Source organism: Oratosquilla oratoria, chromosome 3 (assembly GCF_046742065.1).
Source record: "Oratosquilla oratoria isolate Oo_2021 chromosome 3, ASM4674206v1, whole genome shotgun sequence".
NCBI lineage: Eukaryota > Metazoa > Arthropoda > Malacostraca > Stomatopoda > Squillidae > Oratosquilla > Oratosquilla oratoria.
In genome coordinates this window covers 81,943,211-81,948,210 of record NC_134779.1, presented here as the reverse complement: position 1 = coordinate 81,948,210, position 5,000 = coordinate 81,943,211, and the positions used below count along the sequence as shown (strand labels likewise).

At 44.0% G+C, this 5,000-nt stretch overlaps 1 protein-coding gene across 8 annotated transcripts in view; it reads left to right on the top strand.

Annotated features, from left to right (window-relative positions):
* LOC143024167 (innexin inx1-like) overlaps positions 1-5,000 on the top strand; it is a 424,771-nt gene that overhangs the window by 335,502 nt on the left and 84,269 nt on the right. The window lies entirely within an intron of this gene.

Sequence of the window (5,000 nt, the reverse complement as noted above, 5' to 3'; positions counted from 1 at the left end):
TGGGATGTGTGGAATCGACCCATCGTTCTTTTCCCTTGTCTTATACATTTTTTCTTTCATTTTTATGCGTTTTGTTTTTTCTTTCTTTTTTCGCAACTCCTCCAGGCCTAACTAGCTCTTCTTCGTTACAATGTTGTTCAATTTTTCTTCTTTTTTTACTTATTCTTTTGTTGCATCACAATTCTTTATTCTTGCCTCACGTCTGCGTTTACTTACATAATTCTTCCACGAGAAGTTGTGATACGCGGATGCAATTTACCACCGCACTACGTGGAGATACAGTAGGCTTGGCGTCTCGGTAGACTCAATTGTAGAAAAGATAGATGGATATGCCTGACGCTCTACTGATCAATCTGGTGTTCTACTGAACTTATTTCCCAGCCACGACGTTCTATTGTACACTTTCCTCAGCCCTACTGGTCTGGTGATCACATTTCTTTGCTCTTGTGTTCTGCTGAGCTTATTTCCCAGCCACGGCGTCCTAGTGCATGTGTTCCTTAACACTGGCGTTCACCTGAACACATTCCCTGCCCGCGGCTACGTCGTAGTTGGAGAGGCCTCCACGACTTTTTGCGTCGTGTTTCTTTTCCTTTCCTCTTTTTTTTTTCTCTTTAACGCATTGTGTAGACTTCTTTTTCCACTAATTTACATTTGTTTTTTCTTTGTTTTCTTTCGGTATCTTTATTTTTTCGCGTCTCCTCCATGATTTTTGACTTCAGCCTGATCCAAGAAACCAACCCACCAGGCTGCCAACCATTCTCTATTTTTGTGTTTGTCCGCGAGGGTCAAGCGAGGCCAGACGAGGACAGGCGAAGCGAAGCGAGGATAGGCGAGGCAGGTGCTGCTGCCACGGAACAGCTCCAAGCCGAAGAGAGAGACAGGTAGTGAGAGAGTGCGAGGGAGAGAGAGATTTGTGTCAAATATAGAAAGTATATAACCCGTGAAGATTGATATTGTAGTTGATATGGAGAACTAAGTGAGGTTGTTAGGCTAGGAAAACCCAGTTTAAGCTAGGTGAAGGGAGGTAAAAACAAGCTAGTTTCGGTTGGGTTAGTTAAGTTAGTTTAAAATGTGCTCTTCTTAGGTAAAAATTTTCGAGCAGTTGAGCATGTACCATTTTGACATTTACTCACAATCCTCTTTTAATGCAATGCAATGAAAAATGGCAGTTCGCGGCGTGCGCTCGCCATCCCAGCTGCAGTTGGGAAGTCAGTGAGCGTCGAAGAGAGCCTCCACATACCCGCGCCCCCATCCTCCACCCTGGACGCGTCAGAAACCACCACCGACCCTCATCTGCATACAACCATTAGCATCCTAACAATTGGCTGCCACCTCCTCCTCCTCCTCCTCCTCCTCCTCCTCCTCCTCCTGTTCCTCCTCCTCCACCTCTTCCTCTGCTCCCTCGTCCTTCCGTCTTCTTCACCTCCTCGCCACCCCCTCGTCATCACCCCTGCCTTCTCTTGCCTCCTTCTCCTCCTCCTATATAGGTTACTGGTTTTTGAAGCCATTAGCTTGGTTATTACGACCATGTCTGTGCCCTCCCCTCCCCTCTCTCTCTCTCTCTCTCTCTCTCTCTCTCTCTCTCTCTCTCTCTCTCTCTCTCTCTCTCTCTCTCTCTCTCTCTCTCTCTCTCTCTCTCTCTCTCTCTCTATCTATCTATCTATCTATCTATCTATCTATCTATCTATCTATCTATCTATCTCTATTTCTATCTCTCTCACTATTTTCTCCTGGTTTTCCATTCCGTCATCGTCTTTATTTGTCTTAAATTTCGCCACGACCTTCATGTTGTGTTTCGTTGTCTTCAGGTCTTCTTGGCCTCTGACCTCGGGTCAGGAGATGGGGCTTCCGTCACGAACTTGGTATGGACGGGGTGACAAGTCGACTCCCGTACGCAGCCAAAAGTCATTCCGTTGCACGCTAAGCCACGCAATATTGTCGTGGTGAGGGAATTGACGCCTCTCTTCCATTACCCAAAGATGTATTGGAGGGTGCCTTCCACAAAATAGGGGGATAAAAAGTGAAGTTAAAGATAAGACTAGAAAATGAAAGAGAGAGAGAGAGAGAGAGAGAGAGAGAGAGAGAGAGAGGGAGAGAGAGAGAGAGAGAGAGAGAGAGAGAGAGAGAGAGAGAGAGAGAGAGAGAGAGAGAGAGAGAGAGAGAGAGAGAGAGAGAGAGAGAGAGAGAGAGAGAGAGAGAGAAATCTGAAATTTGTGATTTATATTTTGAGCTCTTCATTATCTTTCGTTATTAGGCTTTCGGAAATATTAGACCCTGGATGAGTGTGTTCACAAACACATACACACATATGCATATGTGTGCGTGCGTGTGTGTGTGTGTGTGTGTGTGTGTGTGTGTGTGTGTGTGTGTGTGTGTGTGTGTGTGTGTGTGTGTGTGTGTGTGTGTGTGTGTGTGTGTGTGTGCGTGTGTGTGTGTGTGTGTGTGTGTGTGTGTGTGTGTGTGTGTGTGTGTGTGTGTGTGTGTATGTGTGTGTGTGTGTGTGTGTGTGTGTGTGTGTGTGTGTGTGTGTGTGTGTGTGTGTGTGTGTGTGTGTATGTGTGTGTGTGTCACTCAAGACCACCTTTGTATCGGACTTTGTCCCGTCAACTACCTAAAATCGTCTGCAGTCCTCAGCCAGAACAAAATTCATGAAGTGTACCACCCGCGTCAGGGTGGGGAGCATGTCGATAACCCGTGCCTTCCCTCCGAAAAACCAATTCTTGGCTAAGAATTTATTAGTTTATCAAATTTCCCGAAGAGGTCCGGGAGAGCCGAAATTTTGTGCGGAAACGGCCGACCCGCCAGCTAATAAGAGACACCCAGATTTTTTTTTTTTTTTTTTTTATCAGTTTATCTTTTCCATCTTCCTCTTCTTCCTATTCTTCTTTTTTTTCTTTGGCATCGCAGTCTATTTCCTCTTCTGCAATAACACACTTTACATATTTTGTTTGTGTTGTCGCCAGGCGATTTTCTTTTATTGGTGGCAGGAAACCTCTAAGAGCTAAGGAAATTTACATTCTCATTAGTGGTCCAAACGCACAGAGACGACACTAATGCACAAGTTTGGCACTAATGCACAAACGTGCACTGATACACAGAAGTGGCACTAATGGACAGGGGTCGGCACTAATGCTCAGAGAATGGCACTAATGCACATATTCCAATCCCCGCTTTGGCTCCCTCGTGGCACTTTCCCTTCGGGTATATTTCATGAATTGAGCATTTGATTCCCGGCAAATGTGAGTCTAAGCGGTTATTAGAAGATATTGCTTGAAAACAGTTTCGAGAAAAGGTACTTCTGCTGCTGCTGGGAGTTGGCCCAAGTTCCGAAAAGCGTATTCGTGTGTTAAAAATTGATTCTGCGTCCGTGTATATGTTTAGTAATGCGTGTTTAAACAAGGACGCTTGTGTTTGCGTGTACCGATGTCGATGATTCATTTGTGTCATTTTTACCTTATATTCTGTGTGTACGTGTGCAAACGTGTAGGTATGTATATATCATTGCATCAAAGTAAGCATATGTACAAACATTTGCGTGTGTATATAAGAGTATACAAAAGTAAAAATGTATAGGAACGTCTGTAAGTACATATCTGTACGTATATGTATGTGTTTGTGTATGTATTAGTGAATGTACTCGTGTGTACTGTACATATAGTGTGCGTGTGCATGTATGTATGTATATAAGTGTGCGTATGAATGTGTGGGATGAATGTAAACTGAGGAATGAAATGATCTTTCGTATTCGCATTATATATGGATTCCTTCCCTTTGGGAATTGGAATCCTCATCAGGTCAACATCGACTGGTGCATTAGTAATATAAGAGAGATCATATGAATGCACCCATTTATTTTTTTCGTTTTTTTTTTTTTTTTTACTTCTGTTTCGTTCATTTTTCATTTCTCTGAATACTTCTTTTTCTCTATTCATTTATATTTATTTATGTTTGGTCTAAATCTAATTTTCGTTTATTTATATATGTATGATTTTATTTGTATTGTACATGTTCTATTCATTTCTTATTTTGTGCATTTATTTTTTATTTCTTTATTAATGTATTTACTTGTTTATCCTTATTTTTGAAGTGACCAGATTCATTGGTATTGAACACTGCGTCCTTTCACACTTTTACACCGAGTGGGTTCGTGTGGCCCGTGGCCCGCAGACGCTGGAGGCCACCAAGAATAGCTTCAACATGTCCTGTGATATTTCGCCACCTCCTCCTCCTCTTTCTCCACCTTCACCTCCACCTACTCCTACTCAACTTTTCTTCATCCTCCAACTTCACCTCCTCCTCCTCCTCCTCCTCCTCCTCCTCCTCCTCAGCCTCCTCCTCCTCTCCTCCTCCCCCTCCTCTGCTTTTTCCAGTTCCCCCACCACCTCCTCCGCCTCTTTCTTATCCTCTCCTTATTTCTCCTCCTCCACTTCCTTTTCCTCCACTTCCTCCTTCTTATTCCTCGTAACCCTCCCCTTTTTCCTCCTTTTCCTTTTCTTGTTACTCATCCTCGCAATGCTCCCAGTTCTCCTTGCTCAGCCGAAACAAGAACGTCACGTTCCACCTCACCTCGCAGCAACATTCTCTATATGCTCTTGTTCGAAGTGTGTGTTTCAATAATGATTTCTACACTCCGGCTACGAGACAAAAAGCCGCATGGCCTCTCCCTCGTTTCCAATTTAGGTGTTTGGATGAGACTGGACAAAATGGCGGACAAAATGGAAGACCCCGATGGAGCTTTTATTCGGATAGAACCAGAGAACCGTGGTTCTCTTGCGCAAGGAGGGGGGGAGGGAGGAGGGGGGAATGGGCAGGCATTTCTTTTTCCTCTCTTTTTACTATTGACCTCTGTATTCTCTTCTTCCCCTTTCTCCTATTTGTCCTACTATTCCCGTTCATCTTAGTCCACTCCTCTATCCTCTTCACACCTTCTCTTCTTCCTCTTCTATCCTCCTCTTTCATCCACTTATTTCATCCACTAGTCCTCCTCCCCTTCTTTCTCC